Raw genomic sequence first — 18,398 nt, forward strand, 5'->3', positions numbered from 1 at the left:
TAATGAAGTATGAAAAATACACTAATCACTTCTAACACTATGAGAGACAGAGTCTGCTTCATTTAGTGTCTAACTGGGTGTGTGTGTCTGAAAAAACCTCATTTCTGCATGAATGCCTTTTGAAACCACCAGTAACCGGTAAAAACCTAATTTCAATTCACAATAAGCCTGCAGAATAAACCGCAAATTTAACGTTATCGCGATATCAAGCTGAGCATTATGCATATCGTAAAAGATGGTGAAAATTTCAATAAATAGTTACCTTAAATGTGCTAAAATAATCTTATGCCCGGCCGCTTCATGTATTTAGTGAAACAAATAAATCCATTTATGCATTTGACAAATAAAATGGACGCCTTCACTTTGTGGACCAATGGGATGGAGCCCTTTCATGTTAGATGTTCCTGACATATGTAGACGAAGTGTACGAAGTATACTTTGTAAACTGTTGCAATGAAATGGGAATAATATTTTTGGTTGTTTTGCTATCTGTTCATGTACAGAAATTTATTACGTTATCGCAATATTGATCACTAATATCGCATATCGCGAGTTTTCCTCATTTCGTGCAGTCCTAATTCACAACATAGGTTTTTTGACATTTTAAAAGTAAAAATAATTCCCCACATAAACCAAAAAGCAACATACTAAAACACACTGAAAATCATGTTTTCGGTGTTTTAAACATGTCCTTGATATTTTTTTTATTTTTATGGAATACTCAAATCAAGGACATTGAGCTCAAAACGGCATTTCAAAGTATTTCTTCATTCAAAGTGTTGTGAATCAGACAAGACAAAAACAAGCTGTTGGGAAAAAGAGCTTATTTATGTTTTAGAAAATGTGGTGGGCGGGGCCACAAGCTCCCTGTTATGGACTAAATTTCTGTACGTCTTTGTTTTTGTCTTCTGAGCTGGCATCTGGCTCAAAACTGTATGACTGGATGAATCTAATGTTGTTCAACATTTTTGTTGCACCGCTATTGTTAGGTTGGGCATGTAAGGGACAGCAAGCCAACAGGAGAACTTGTAAACAGCTTTCAGGAATTGGAAGGGAAGGGGCACAGAGTTTCATCATGCCGACAGTCCCGCGAGTTTCATCATGCCGACAGTCCCGCCCACAACTCGGAGGCGGGTTTCTAAAGAACTACTGCCGCTCTGCAGAAACAAAGTCTAAGAAAATGACATTAGATTGGCTAAAAACAGCGCAATCACAATTAAAAGACTCTCAAAATAGCTCCAAAATGATCGGAGTGGGTCCTTTCAACAAAAAGTTAAAAGTACAAATCAATTAAGAAATATCACAAAATGTTTTTAAAAGCCAAACGAAATTTATTTCCAGTCTGATTCAGTCATAATGAAAAAATGTTGAAGCTTCCTGCTTATCCTACTATGAAATGAAAATGCTGGATGATAAATGCATTTACATGTTTAAATCCCACTTTACTCCCTCTTAACGTCACACACCAATAACCACATGCTATAGAGTTGGCCTTACTGTCCGAGGTTCAATGCTTAATAACTCTTCTACACGTGGAGTGGCAAGCTGTACATACTGAACACAGCCAACCTTAGAGCCCTCACTTCAACAAGCAAGCAATCTAAAAAGACAAAAAATTATGGTGCATGAGTTATTCCAATACAATAAACATTATAGCTGCATATTTTACCTGAGACTACAAGATGATTGTGGCTTGGCAACTGCCTCAAAATGAAGCACGCAATACACCCTGCAACGCAACACAACACCAGCTGCTCAGCTCTCATGTGTAACTCAAAGCTTTGCAGCCTCGGTGAACCTGATACGACTGCAGGCAAGGTCACTGTGAGCACACAATTCCCCATCCATGTTCAAATCTAAAGGATGACAGATTGTTTATTTCATTTTAAATAAACTGTTACACCTTTTAAAAGCTTGAATAAAAATATGTTATTTGCAGCGTGGAGTTTAGATGCTTAGATAGTCACAGTAGTGGAAGGAGACGGTCCTGAACAAATTTCTTATTCCAAATTACAGTGTTAAAAAACAGACACATTTTAGAGTCAAAACTCAAGCTGGTGAAAACCGCCTTTGTGTTTCTATGTGCAACCAACTGCAGTTACCAGATACAAAGACAAATTTAAGCTAATTGCCTCTAGACATTAAATCTCATGCTCTGTGCTGCTGGTCAAAGGATGAACGGGATAAATTTATACAAGTTTTGCTACATCAGGATCTCTTCTGTTTCCATGTAAACAAGATTTTTTCAAACTGGCTTGACTGTTGTAAATGCCATATGTTATGTTAAGTTTAATATCTAGAAAGTAATCAAAAAAATATTTTTTGTTTGGTTTAATTGGTGGAAAAACGTTTGACGCAGACAAAATTGAATCAATTCAATTTAAATTTCAAAGAAACATTAACACAACCAATCAGGTAAGTTAGTAAGTTAGTTAGTAAGTTAGTAAGCTCATCTCATGTTCACACTTTTTTTTGAGTCTTTATTTTTTGCATAGAAAGGATTTGCCCCATTCTAAATGTATCATTTTGAGTACTGGATGAAACAATTTTACAGTATATTCATTGCTTTTTGTTGCCCCATTGCTTAAGAGTAAAAAGCAGTACAGCCTTAGCATTGCTAATTTAATAATTCAATTTAACAGAACAAATTGTTTACCTATTGAACACAATTGGATTACATATTATTTTAGATGTAAAATTTCCTTTTTAAAATAGACTGTTTATAAAAACATTTCTGAAATACGTTTAACTGAACAAAAAAAAAACTGTCAAAATTGAATAAAACACATTATAATTGATCCTTTGATTAAAAAAATTAACGTGTTACGACCATCGTCGTTTTTCTTATATTTTGTGTGTTGAATGTGGTGTCAAAGTTCTTTTTGTGTGTGTGTAGGTGCCCAGATTCAGGACTAAACACGGGGAATCAGCGTTTCAGTCTTATGCAGCTAAAAGCTGGAACAGTCTCCCTGAGGTTGAGAGAGGCCTCTACTGTGTTAAGGTTCAAATCTAAACTCAGAACATTTCTGTAGCCATGTATATAACTGAAGGGTCCTTATCGACACCTCTTTTCATTTTATTTTCTTTTTCCTTTATTTCAAAGCAAATTTTAGAATAATTCTCTCTGTTTTTTTTTTTTTTTATGTTTGCACTGGTATGTATTGTGATTTTAATGCAGTTTCCTGTTTTGTGAAGCACTTTCAATTACTTTGTGTACAAATTGTGTTACACAAATAATCTTGCCTTCATGTTTCTTTTCAGGTGATCTGGATTAGTGAGCTAAGAACTTGTGGCTGCACCGGAATGGAGGATGAGACTTTAAACACAAAGCATCTTCACCGCATCATGGGGAGTTTTGGGCTGTGGTTTATCTGTCTTTCTACCTCCCACTGACAGCACTTGAAGGTTTTGTGAGGCCTTTGGCTGTTGGTTATTTTCTGGAAAACTTTAGTGAAACTTTGTTGTAACCTTAACTGAGAAAATTTTAGTTAAAGCAGTAGGGGTGAACTGCCTTTATTTTTCCACTGTTTTCTCCTATTTTGGTTAGGTTCAAGAAGACGAGTCAGACTCTGTCATTTATTTTCCTTTTGTTTAATTGGAAGTCAAATAGAGCCTTTTACATTTTTGTTAGTTTTGTTTTCTTTATTATGTTGGCCTTGGTTCACCCTGAAGTTAGATGATTCATTTTTTCTTTTGTTATCTTTACAATTAGGACAATAAATCCTATTATTTGTAGAGTAAATTGTCTTGGTGGCTTGAGGGTGTACTTATTGACATTTGGATTTCTATCTCTCTTTATTTATGTTATGACCTGCACTCCTACACATAAGGTGCATAACTCAATGACATAAAGAAAACATGAATGATTCCAACAAAAACAGAAAATGTTTTTTTTTGCTTGGAAAAAAAAGTAAATGCTTTAAAAAAAATGTATTTATGGATTTGATAAGTCAATGTTTGCTAAGACAATACTGTGCATCGTAAGTAAATGCCTCTTTGAGTTTGATAATGCTGTAAGGTAGTTCCTTCAACATAAGCTAACCCTGTGTCAGAGTGTTCTTATTGGTTGAGTGAAGTAACACGATACTTGGAGTTGAGACAAACTTTGTGTGAAGATAAAAGATTGAGGAGGTGCCCACACTCGTCTTATGGACAGGTCTTGCTGGTGAGCTAGAGCCCAAGCAAATATTGCAAACTTCATACTGTTGAAGGGCATTATCTGCACTCACCTGCTCGAGACGAGTGAAAGTTTCAGAGCAAATAGTGCTTGTCGTGCAAAGATTTCCCTCCCCACGCACGTCCTAAAGAGTTGTGCAATCGCCATCACCAGGAAAGCACAGCAAGACAATACTGTTTTTATTTGACCCAGCTCTATTTTCAGCAAAATCCTGTGCTCAACACTTACACACGACCCGATGTCTGAATGTAAAATAGGGAGAGCATGCAAACAGTAAATGAGGTCTTAAAATAGTTTTACCATTTTCTTAAAGATTGACTTGCAAACTTTCAGATTCAAAAGGAGTGTTGCGTATAAATTAATATATAATCAATTTGTTTTGAATAGGAAGTCAATGTAACAACAAATCTAACAGATTTTAGATTATTCTTCCATTTTCTTCCTCTGCATTTGTCAAATTCTTAGTAATTCAACGTTCCGCTTATGAGTGGAAACAAATATTTTTTAGTTTTACTTTTATTATACTTTTTCAATATAAACCAAAAAGAATAAAATAAAAAAAAAATATATATATATATATATATATATATATATGTATGTATGTATGTATGTATGTATGTATGTATATATATATATATATATATATATATATATATATATATATATATATATATATACATATATATATATATATATATACATATATATATATATACAAGTCCTCTAAGTTTTAAGAAGTACACAGCCTATGCGGCTTAAATAATTTGATATCAGCAACACAATTGAACCAATTAATCAACTAATGCAGTACATCAAGTATGTGTTTGACAACCTTGTACACAACTGTACTAAATCCCAAATGGAATTGCAATGACAATGTCATTTTTGAGTTTAATTCTGGTGAATGACACATTCTGAGCACTGACAGATAAAAATACAACTGCAAATCCACTTGGCATAAATGTTTTGATAGACACTTGAGCAAAAATTCTTGCAAAATCAGGTAAACAGGAAAGGGCAAAACAAACAAGTATATTGAAAATAACAAGTGTAATAAAAAGTTATGGTACAAAAATAAAATGGAAGAAAAATAATTGCTATGAGATTTTTTCCAATTTTTGTTATACATTCAGGGATTTTGTAGAACAAGATGTCTCTGTGAAATGTTTCCATAATGAAGTATGAAAAATACACTAATCACTTCTAACACTATGAGAGACAGAGTCTGCTTCATTTAGTGTCTAACTGGGTGTGTGTGTCTGAAAAAACCTCATTTCTGCATGAATGCCTTTTGAAACCACCAGTAACCGGTAAAAACCTAATTTCAATTCACAATAAGCCTGCAGAATAAACCGCAAATTTAACGTTATCGCGATATCAAGCTGAGCATTATGCATATCGTAAAAGATGGTGAAAATTTCAATAAATAGTTACCTTAAATGTGCTAAAATAATCTTATGCCCGGCCGCTTCATGTATTTAGTGAAACAAATAAATCCATTTATGCATTTGACAAATAAAATGGACGCCTTCACTTTGTGGACCAATGGGATGGAGCCCTTTCATGTTAGATGTTCCTGACATATGTAGACGAAGTGTACGAAGTATACTTTGTAAACTGTTGCAATGAAATGGGAATAATATTTTTGGTTGTTTTGCTATCTGTTCATGTACAGAAATTTATTACGTTATCGCAATATTGATCACTAATATCGCATATCGCGAGTTTTCCTCATTTCGTGCAGTCCTAATTCACAACATAGGTTTTTTGACATTTTAAAAGTAAAAATAATTCCCCACATAAACCAAAAAGCAACATACTAAAACACACTGAAAATCATGTTTTCGGTGTTTTAAACATGTCCTTGATATTTTTTTTATTTTTATGGAATACTCAAATCAAGGACATTGAGCTCAAAACGGCATTTCAAAGTATTTCTTCATTCAAAGTGTTGTGAATCAGACAAGACAAAAACAAGCTGTTGGGAAAAAGAGCTTATTTATGTTTTAGAAAATGTGGTGGGCGGGGCCACAAGCTCCCTGTTATGGACTAAATTTCTGTACGTCTTTGTTTTTGTCTTCTGAGCTGGCATCTGGCTCAAAACTGTATGACTGGATGAATCTAATGTTGTTCAACATTTTTGTTGCACCGCTATTGTTAGGTTGGGCATGTAAGGGACAGCAAGCCAACAGGAGAACTTGTAAACAGCTTTCAGGAATTGGAAGGGAAGGGGCACAGAGTTTCATCATGCCGACAGTCCCGCGAGTTTCATCATGCCGACAGTCCCGCCCACAACTCGGAGGCGGGTTTCTAAAGAACTACTGCCGCTCTGCAGAAACAAAGTCTAAGAAAATGACATTAGATTGGCTAAAAACAGCGCAATCACAATTAAAAGACTCTCAAAATAGCTCCAAAATGATCGGAGTGGGTCCTTTCAACAAAAAGTTAAAAGTACAAATCAATTAAGAAATATCACAAAATGTTTTTAAAAGCCAAACGAAATTTATTTCCAGTCTGATTCAGTCATAATGAAAAAATGTTGAAGCTTCCTGCTTATCCTACTATGAAATGAAAATGCTGGATGATAAATGCATTTACATGTTTAAATCCCACTTTACTCCCTCTTAACGTCACACACCAATAACCACATGCTATAGAGTTGGCCTTACTGTCCGAGGTTCAATGCTTAATAACTCTTCTACACGTGGAGTGGCAAGCTGTACATACTGAACACAGCCAACCTTAGAGCCCTCACTTCAACAAGCAAGCAATCTAAAAAGACAAAAAATTATGGTGCATGAGTTATTCCAATACAATAAACATTATAGCTGCATATTTTACCTGAGACTACAAGATGATTGTGGCTTGGCAACTGCCTCAAAATGAAGCACGCAATACACCCTGCAACGCAACACAACACCAGCTGCTCAGCTCTCATGTGTAACTCAAAGCTTTGCAGCCTCGGTGAACCTGATACGACTGCAGGCAAGGTCACTGTGAGCACACAATTCCCCATCCATGTTCAAATCTAAAGGATGACAGATTGTTTATTTCATTTTAAATAAACTGTTACACCTTTTAAAAGCTTGAATAAAAATATGTTATTTGCAGCGTGGAGTTTAGATGCTTAGATAGTCACAGTAGTGGAAGGAGACGGTCCTGAACAAATTTCTTATTCCAAATTACAGTGTTAAAAAACAGACACATTTTAGAGTCAAAACTCAAGCTGGTGAAAACCGCCTTTGTGTTTCTATGTGCAACCAACTGCAGTTACCAGATACAAAGACAAATTTAAGCTAATTGCCTCTAGACATTAAATCTCATGCTCTGTGCTGCTGGTCAAAGGATGAACGGGATAAATTTATACAAGTTTTGCTACATCAGGATCTCTTCTGTTTCCATGTAAACAAGATTTTTTCAAACTGGCTTGACTGTTGTAAATGCCATATGTTATGTTAAGTTTAATATCTAGAAAGTAATCAAAAAAATATTTTTTGTTTGGTTTAATTGGTGGAAAAACGTTTGACGCAGACAAAATTGAATCAATTCAATTTAAATTTCAAAGAAACATTAACACAACCAATCAGGCGTAGAACACATTCTAAGATAAATTTGTGTTCCATTATTGAGCCACATTTTATTTTGATATCAGCCCTGTTCTGTATTCTTTTCCAATGAATAACACTCCACCCACATACACAAAAAAATCTTGTTAAAACACCAAAACTAATTAATTTTGCATGATCCCTAATGACGATCCATGCATGCATGGAATGATTTGGAAATGGGCTTCAATAAAAGCCCATTACATTGGTCAAAAAATTTAAATTGATGGTTTATCTTTATTTGCTGCTGCTACACAGAAATGGATGTAAATGCTTTGATGAAATGAGTGATTCCTGCCTGAATGTAATAAGTCAGCTGTGATTGAAGGCCAGCAGTGACCTAAATGAGCACTTGACACAGCAGTGAAATACATAGAAATATCTCAGGCCAACTTTTCTTAAAAATGAGGCAAACTTAGGTAATGTTTACCCCAAACAAAACAAACAAAAAATTCTGATGTTGTGGTTTGTCCAGCTGGCTCAAAGACATCATTAATGGGAATATGCAGAGACACTATTGCAGTGTTATGCATTTACTCTTATAGCAAACAATTTTTTTTAATGTGGGCTTTAAGTGCTCTTGTGGCAGGCTGTGATAGTTTGAATATGATAAACCCAGAGCACTGGCTTATGCAATGTACTTGAACAGGGAAAAATATGCTACTGTATCAGAACGTTGAGGTAAACAGAGTACTGTTAACTTTAAAAGATGAGCATAATAACCTTTTTTAGGTATTTGGTGGTCAAATAAGATGAATTAAAATATTGATGCTCAACAGAATTCCCCTAACCAGATTAGTCAGTTTAAGTTGATTGTGTATCACTCTTGAAAACAACGCCTTATAGATTTAATAACGTGTACACTTATATATATATATATATATATATATATATATATATATATATATATATATATATATATATATATATATATATATATATATATATATATATATATATATATAATTTTAGAAACTTCTAAAAGTTTTTGGTATTTTTAATACATTCTTGTGGCATTTTTCTCACTATGGGGGGCATATATAAAAGAACTTAAGACTTAAATTGCGTTTGAGTATTTCTTAATTCAAATTGTGATGAATCAGGAGCATATCATAACATCCCGTTTGAAAAAGCTCTCAGATGTGATGTAGAAATCGAAATGGGCAGGCTACTTAAAACTTAGTGCTCCAACATTCAGCAACTTTTCAGATCCCAGGGCAAAATTTTTTCTCAGCGGCAAATTATGTAACTTGTTTTTGATGTTAATGAAGACTTTTGGTGACTTTGACAGGTTGCCAAAGTTCCTCTCTCTTCACAAAGAGCAGTTATGGCTGCTGCTAGCTTATGCAGTTCTGTCCCGCTTGTCCCCAGCGCACTCACAACAGATTGTTACGTTTGAAGGGCAGACAAATCTTTGTCTTCACTCAACCTCACATCCTATCTTCAGTCAGAGCAGATGTTTACTGCATTGTTCAGACTTTGATTTCATAAATTGCATATCCACTGTGCTTTCTCTGACACCAATTGGGATGTAAATCAAAGAGTGTGTCGATCTATTTAAATTGAGATATTAAGTATAAAAACATTCAGACTTAGAGTAACAAAGTCCTTCCATTTGCAAATAAGTAAAGGAATTTTCACACTAAAGGCCCGTACACACCGGGACGAATATTCGCCAGCCGTTTTTCGCCACGTTTTTTGTGTTCACACCCAGGCGATTTTCGCTGACGATGAGCCGAGCGAACATGCAATTTCATTCCCTGACAATAGATGGCGCTTAATGTAAAACAGAAATTCCCCTGTACACAAGGTGGCGCTGCGCAACTTTACGCTTCTTAAAGTCGCTTTTCACTCAGAAGAAGAGAGCAAGTATTTACGCGCTTGTCAGAGTCAAACAAAGAAAACATGAATATTTCCAGCACCAGTAGCTCTAGCTCCAGTTCCAGAGATGATGAAATTATTGTTCTGTTGAATGATGAAAGACGCCGGAAAAGACGCCGATTTTGGGTACATCCCATAGTTACGAGAAGAGAAGAACATGGGGAGTTTAATCGACTGGTACAAGAGCTGAAAATGTATCATGAGCGTTTTCGGGGATATTTTAGAATGTCCGTCATTATTTCTTTGCGGCAGTGTAGACGCTCCTTGGCGTCTATCTTCTTTGCTGGTATGTGTGCTCAGAAAGGCAGTTTTGTGTTTGAGCGCCCCCAAGTTGTGTTTTACTGAAACTTCAGAAGCTCCAGACACGTGTGCAAAAGCGCCATTCTCATTGGTCGTATAGTTTTTGACGAAAAAACGAACCCGAGGCGTTTTTTAAAAAGTGACGCTTTGACGCGTGGCGTTTTTTCGCGTCGGTGTGCACACTCACATTGGTGCCCTCTGTTTAGTCACGAGGTGTTAAACGTCGGCGAATATCGCGCGCGAAATTCGTCTCGGTCTGTACGGGCCTTAAGAAATGTGCTGTTCAAAATTTGTTAGTTGTCTTTCTACAGAAACTTCAGCTTTCGAAAGCTTTAAGGTAGAGTAATGATGATATTTAAAGAAAAAACATTGCGTGCATTGAGTGTTTCCTTTTTTTAAACCAGGAGGTGCACCAGGCTCTGTTTTAGCAAATGATTAGTGCAAAAGGTAAATAAGCAGCTTCATGCAGTGTCAGCAGAGCCTGGTGGTCCACTTAAGCTCTGACTTTCTCTCATTCAGGCCAAGTGAGACCCAGATCTAAGAGGCTTTAATCCCCGTGCCTGACTCATCTCATGACCACATTATAAATCTCTAAACCTTCCCCGAGCCCAGGCTGTGCGGCAGCTACAACCACTTAGCATCTGCTTATCATCAACAATGTTCTATCCATGTCACAAGGCATGCTGCCCCACACAATAGGACCCACTTAGCCACATGCTCTTAAGCACATGCAGCTGACATCTTACAAAGGATCGTTTTTTGACTTTGTGGAAATCATTCCCCTCAGTGAGTGACTTTTCTTCCTGCTGCATGGCTCTGAATGTCACAGGGTTTGTCTAAAAGCTTAAGCACACAATGGGAAAACTAATCCTTAAAAAACAAAAAGAAAACTGATTAATCCCAAAAAGAAGGTACAATGTTCCTACTCGGAACATTTACCCATGTTGTTGAATTAAAAAGAAAGTAAAATTTGAAACAAATATCTATTGTTACTATTGCAATACACCATTTCCACTGGACAAGTTATAACATCTAAAGCAGACCAACAGAATGGAACGAAAAAGAAATCTCAATCAGAAAAATGCCAAAGATGTTTCAGGTATTCTCTCAACTTCAAGGCCAAAGTTAGCTTTATCATGCTCAAAGAACATAGAAAGGAAGAACTAAAATGAATATCCTCAAAAGTGAAAATTGATTTTCCCATGAAAAAGCCTGCGTTTTGAATAGCAAATATTGTATTCCAGTTTGTATTATGTTCCTTATTTTCATTATTGTATGAAAAAAGATTTTACAGTAATGACATAGATATAATATGGTACCAGACATTAAGAAAATGGTCTGATGATGATTGGTATGATCTTTTTTTTTTTTCAAGAATATGTTTGGATTATAATCAAGTGCCTTGAATATACTATGTTTTCTCAGATAAAAGCACAATTTGTTTTGCGAGCTGCTCTCTTGTATTAGAAGATGTGATCGAGGAATCAGAGCTCTAAAAATGCATCGGCCACTTTCCTATACTTATAATTTCAAGTTTATGAAAGGCAGCATACTTTTCCTGCATCCTTATTTTTATTTAAGAAAAGTTAGGGTTTGCCCTTGACATAGTCATTTAATTTCAACTCCAACAATGAAATTGCAGTCTTAAGAGCAGCGTTCTGACTCCATAACATAATTGATATAAAAATGTTATATTGGCTGAGATGCATCAATATAACAGCAATTGCCATGAATACAACTTGAATGGCAAGACTTGAAATGACAAACACAAGGTTTGCTTTTAATAAAACAGCTGTCGAATTGGTCTGCGTGAGAAGAGTTTAAAACAAGTTCAATATTTTTAATCTCAACAAAAACAGTTTTTAGCGGTAGATTTTTTCACTCCAAAAGACGTAAATAACCGTAAAAGAAAAGTTGTCAAGTGGGGATCCCTAGTTCATAGTATATATTGTAATTTTCATTATCAAACCAGCAGGCTTTAGTGGTTCCCTACTAATGGTTCACATTTACATATTTCATTCGTTCCAAACCACTACAGGTGGTGAATATGAAACAGACAGCTCCCTACCTCTGATACTGTGCTGCTCATCTGATAATGGTGATCTTGCTGCGTGTTATTCATCTTTCACCTCACAGGAACAGGGAAAGTCGGTAGTAAATCACATCACACGCTTCCTTCCCACAGCATTTCCTCCTAGTGTGTGACATAGCATCAGTGGAAACCGAACACCATACCACCAGGACTACACTGAAAAGAGAAAGGAAGTACTCCGTAGAGTCTCCTGATTTCTTATCCTCTCACTATGTACTTTCATGGAAATCATTTCAGGCATCACTACCCACGGGTTTCTTATCAAATAATATTGAAATGTTGCCCTGAGATGTCCATTGTGAACACGAATAAGATAAGTAAGTTATGACAGTAATGTGCTGTGAAAAAAATATTCTTCATGTAGTGATGAAATGTATTTCTTAATAACTGATCATGTTTTTTTTTTTTTTCACTTCTTTGAAATTTAAGACCAAAACTTTCAGTTGCAGTGTTGCATCTTCTCACATGAGAATCAATACAGTAATCTGTTTGATTTAAAAATCAAGTTATTGAACATATTTTAAAATATTGATCTGGGTAATCCAGTCAGACTGCCTAAGATCTGCAGTTTAGAATAATTCGGGTAATATTATTTCTTTACTGTAAAACTACACACTGTGAGAGGAATCTACTGACCAAATATTGTCATCAGACTGTTGGGTATATATGTTTGTCTAAAAATTGTTGTAAAATATATAATTTTTTTCCTTTTTTTAAACAAATATCCAAAACTGAGCTAGTAATGTATGGCTCTAAAACAAAAAGAAGCATGAATTGAAGTAGAAATGTGTTAAAACTCAACTAAAGAAAAAAAGTCTACAAGAACAGTCTTGCACTTTTTTGTTGCTTTGGACAAGTCTGCTAGAGGAGTTGGAAAAATAACAATAAATGCTGAGTCAGCCATTTCAGGCAAGTGTCAAGTTACGTACTCGAAATATAAAGTTTGGTGCAGTTCAGTTTTAAATCGCAGGCTCAAAGCCTTATCGGCGTGTCTCCAAGTCACACTAAAATGATGTTTTTCTATATTTGTTTCTCCAGGCCTGAAAAATTAGTGTGGTTTTAAAGTGACTTGTTCAAAGTATCTATTGTGTGAGTTACTGATGTATCAAACAAAATTGGATCATTAGATAGTCACATCCGCAGCCCTTGTTAATTAGTGTACTATCACACGTGTTATTGTCTGTGTGGTGTGAGTATTAGTGATGAAGAGGTGAGCAGCCCATAAGAAAAACAGAGCAAACGTGATCTGAAAAAAGAGGAGATAATTGGGTCTTAGTGAGCATTATGTTTCATTAGTAAAAGATATAAAGACAGGAAAGCCATCAGTTGACTAAAAGCGACTCTGTGTGAAAGAACCTGTTGCTGTGCTTCAAGCTGAGACCTACCATGCTGTGGGATTATCAGTCTCGTTTTTACTGCTGCCTGCAGTGAGATTTTGGTACAAAAAAGGAAAACATGAAGTTCAAAAAGTAAACTTAATTTCCTCTACATCCCATCAGTGATATTAGTGTTTAATTACATATGACTGGCTCAGTAAGGTCTTATCTCATCCCTTAAAACATTAAAATATTTTAACTTTGGCAATGACGGAGTCTGGGAACACAGTTTTTATTCAAAAAGCCTAATATTAAAAAAAATCAACATTTGATTATAAAATCCAAATTTCATTCATCTTATCCTTTCAGGTCACAGGGGCAGCAGTCTAGGTAAAGATGCCCAGATTTCCCTCTCCCCAGCCGCTTCCTCCAGCTCCTTTTGGGGACCCCTGAGGCGTTCCCAGGCCAGCCAAGAGATTTAGTCTTTCCAGCATGCCCTGGGTCCCCCCTGGGCCCTCTGCCCAGTGGGAAATGCCCGGAACACCTCCCCTGGGAGGCGTCCAGGAGGCATCCGGACTGGATGCCCAAGGCACCTCAACAGGCTCCTCTCGGCTGAGCTTCTCCTCCGACCTCTAAGGAAAAGACCTGCCACTCTACGGAGGAAGCTCATTTTAACCACTTGTATTTGGGAACTCGTTCTTTGTCATGACCCAGAGTAGATGACCGCATAACGACACACACTGCTCCAATCTGCCTGTCAATCTCACGCTCTGATCATCCCTTAATCCTGAGTAAGACCCCTGATTACAGACAAATGTTTGCTTTTTTAAAGAAAAATATTTAACAATAAATAGTTGCTAGTCGTTGTTTAAGGGCATTATTAAGCCTTCCGGTAAGCAGGATTCGTTGTGTAGTTGTAACCAAGTTACATCTTTTTTTTTTTTTTTTTGCCCATCAAGGCTCAACAAAATGTAAAGATTAAAGGAAAAATCTGTAATGCACAGTCCCAGCTGAAACTCATAGATTCACATTAAGGCATGTGGTCATGTTGCATGAATGCTGCTACGATGCAATGTTCTTTAAACCTAACAAAAAAGGCAAAAGATATTCCATCAGATGTAAAATCAAGTTTGAAGTATTGCCTCATATTACAGCTGCGTCTTTACCTGCTTTGACCATCACTGCAGCCAACTAACAGTCCACACCACAAGATAAGGGAGGCACTGAACAACCTGAAGGTATCCTTCACTTTCAAGAGTTTGAAGAGCCATGAATAACACATACTGTTGAGACGATGCGAAGGATTGATTTACAGGTTTTGAAACCGTGACTGTTTCCCTCTGTGCTAAAACTTGATACCAGGAACTGCCGTATTGCATTTTGAGAATTGCATTTTAAAAGTAAAAAGACCAAAGTTCAAATGATAGTATCCAAGTAGAAAAGTACTTAGCTGGAAATTAGTTTTAAAATGTTCACTTTCCTTCAAATCAATCTGTACCGCTAGTCATTTCTTTTAGATGGAGTCCTTATGAACAGTTCATACTTGAAAGGGTCAGGACTCTAGGATATAATCCTAATCACCTGTTTAGGGGTTGAGCCATTTTTGGGTTGTCCGGGCCCGTGGAGGGATATAGAGGAAAAACGGACGGTTCTAGGCCCATCTCAAAGGGAGCGCAGGTGTGTGTTGCAGTTCCCGTGAGGCTCCTTGAAAATAGAACGTTCAATTGTCGGGCATGTGGTAAGTGTATCATGAAATATTCATGAGGCTAATGGAAGTTGCACACACTCATGACATACCGGTGATGCTGTCATTTGGTGCCCTTGTGCCCCACTATTCATTTGCAAGGCATAAGTCACAACTTCTCTTAGGGCTAGAAATGGACATTGGCGGGCTGCTGACTAAAATGGCTAAAAAACACACAAGGAGCACACACTTATCATATAAGCAGCCCCTATGGGCTCCTTGTACAGTCCACAGGATTAGGAGGGGATCCATACAACATGCCTGGGTCTCACCTAATCTGTTTTCTACTGTCTATAAAGCATTGTTTTTTGTTTTGATTCGACAATGCAGTTTATAATCTGGAGCACCTTATGTATGAATTAATTCCGGTTGTGCTTACTGATGTCAAAGCAATTTTGAGAGGTACACCCTGTGAAAATGCTTGGTTGGGTCTTGTGAAAAGACTAATCTGTCGCAGTGTCTGACTTTTTTTTTTAAGTGTTCCAACACATTGTGTAGCGTGTTACAAACAAGTTCTAGAGGTACTATGAATGCATTTAATAGAGACTGACTGACAGACTTATCTCTGAGTCTTGTCTCACTTAAGTTGCCTTATGGTTCGCCTTCGAGCAGCTCAGATGAGGAAAACCAAGAGTTGCATAATAAATGGAGTATACTTATATAGCGCTTTTCTACCTACAAGGCCCAAAGCGCTTTACAGTCACAGACCCATTCACAAACTGGTGGCGGCTCCGCTGCCGAACACTGGCGCCAACCTACCACCAGAGGCAAGGTGGGGTTCAGTGTCTTGCCCAAGGACACTTTGACACTTGGGTGTGCAATGCGGGAATCAAACCTGCAATCTTACGATCATGGGTCGACTGCCCTACCGCTGGATCACGGCCGCCCACGGATCTATTTGTCTGCAAGTGGATGCACCAGAATGAAACAGAGAAGGGAGATTGTGGCCGGGCAAATCTAGTTTGTATGTAACAACTACAAGCTTTTTTAAACTATTATTCGATTTGAACTAAGATGAACCCAGAAATGCAATTATAATCTCAATTTTCCATATGTCCTCCTTCAATAGAAAAAATGCTACAAGAACATGTTAAAAACACCAATAAACTTTTATCGAAATGGGTCATTAAGGGCAGTTGTGATAAAGTATTAGTTTATATAAAGATGCTTAAAGAAAATTTAGCTGGCTGCTCAAAATCACAAAGTAATTACTTTTTCATGTAGATTACTGCTTGCTCAGTGACATAAATGTAAATAAAATGTAACAGAAATTTCTCCAGGTGTTTAAAGTTAGTGTTTGGACAGGTGTGCTCTTTTTAATCATAAATGGATCAAATCCAAAGTGCAAAACAAAAGAGAAATTTAAAATTGTTTCAGCAGTAACTCAAGCGACCAAACTTCCGTCATTCCTCTTTAAAAATTAAATTTAAAAATTGAAGTGCACACATAGACTGCATGTTTATTCAACAAGTGTCATCGGTCATTTGGCTTGATTGGTGACTACAGATGGCCACCAGCCAGATCTATTCGTTGCCAGCAAATAAAAGCCTATAAGCCTAAAATGTGTCTGTGGAGTTTAGTAGTGTCCTGAAATGTAGTGTCCACACAAGCCCTTAACTGTAATTATTATATTTCCTGAAGTGGTCACTTTAAAAGCAAATGCAAGAAATATTAACACAGCTTGATGTGAGGAAGACGGGGCATAATTCAAGGTCCACCTGTTAGCCTGCCATTTTTTAAACCATTTAATGAAGGAGGAGCAAAACAAGCTCCAAACTGCATCCTCACTGAAAACATTTCTAGCTGTCATTGCAAGGAGAGTGCAGGGCTAACTAATATCACCAAGGTCCATTTAAAGTGTCACAGCGAGCTGCTGGAAGAAGGTAAAAGGAGTGCAGATGTCGTTACTGTTATTAATTACACCTGTTCATTTGCTCTCTGCAGAGAAAAAGACCTACCCTGACCTTTTCAGTAGTCACACGCAGCAATGAGAGGGCTATGAATATGAATGCTGATTCGATTTGGCACCAAATATTTCCAGAAATGTTACAAAATACTGGGCCATAAATCATTCACATTCTGTTCAGGATGGCCGAACACAATGTGATGTTTTATCAATGGGGGAATTAGCCCCTGAAAGACCCCCTTTCTCTCCATAAAGTGGCAGCATGAAGTTAGTATTGCTGGAAACGGCCCTTTTCAGTGCAGACCTCCACTGTAGTGGTGTCGGAAATGAATGACTGTTCCTGCATCATACATTTAACAGTAAACAGAGGTTTAGAGAACAGGTCAGTTACTTTACAAACACCATGTTGAGTAGATGTTTAGGATTCCCAATATATTTATATACATTTGTTTTTAAAATATGCTTCGTATTTTTTCTCTCAGAAAATTTTACAACTTTATTCTCAGAAATCAGCGGGAAACTTAAAGCCCACTGAAATGGAGCCCAGGACATAACATTCAAAAAAAGAAATAAAGAATCCTCTTAAAATTAATATTTAATGGTCATAAGTTGGCTATATTGTGCACACAAAAAGCTAATATGGACCCACACAATACTATTAAAAGACCAATTTATGGCCTTAATTTAGCAAGTTATACTTTCATAAGTACTTGAGTACTATTCATTCATTCATTCATTTTCTATTCCGTTTTGTCCCTTTCGGGGTCTCGGGGCTGCCGGAGCCTATCACTTGTGGGCGAAGGCAGGGGATGCCCTGCCCAGTCTGTCGCAGGGTAACTTGAGGGCTGATTACTAATTTGTATCCAAAAAATGCAAATTTGTGCATACAAATGGTAATTTTTTGTGCACAAAATGCTAATATGTGCCCATAAATGGCTAGTAAGATGCCAGTTTGTGCCCACAAAATGCTAATAGAAGACCAATTTGTGGCCACAAAATGCAAATTTCGCTCAAAAAAATGCAAATATTTGCACACAAAATGCTAATACATGCTCACAATAGACTAGTAAGATGCCAGTTTGTGTCCACAAAATGCTAATAAATGACCAATTTGTGGCCACAAAATGCAAATTTTTGAACACAAACTGCTAGTAAAATTCTAGTTTGACCGCAAAATAATAAATTGTCCACAAAAAATTCTTATCTTGGCCACAAATGATAAATAAGAGGCAACATTTTGTTTATATTTATTTATTAAATGTTATGTCCAGGGCCCCATACTAATAAGTTGAACTTTACTGATAAAAAGTTAGTTCACTTCCTGAATTTGAAAATAACAAAAACCTTAAATTGTGTAATAAGTTTGTCTGCAAGTGT

General features: G+C 36.7%; 1 protein-coding gene across 7 annotated transcripts in view; it reads right to left on the minus strand.

Moving 5' to 3' along the window:
* The window catches only part of LOC101173247 (protocadherin-15), a 233,982-nt gene that overhangs the window by 158,911 nt on the left and 56,673 nt on the right, over positions 1-18,398 (minus strand). The window lies entirely within an intron of this gene.

The sequence above is a fragment of the Oryzias latipes genome, chromosome 15 (genome assembly GCF_053564925.1).
Source record: "Oryzias latipes strain Hd-rR chromosome 15, Olatipes_Hd-rR_3.1".
Taxonomy (NCBI): Eukaryota; Metazoa; Chordata; class Actinopteri; order Beloniformes; family Adrianichthyidae; genus Oryzias; species Oryzias latipes.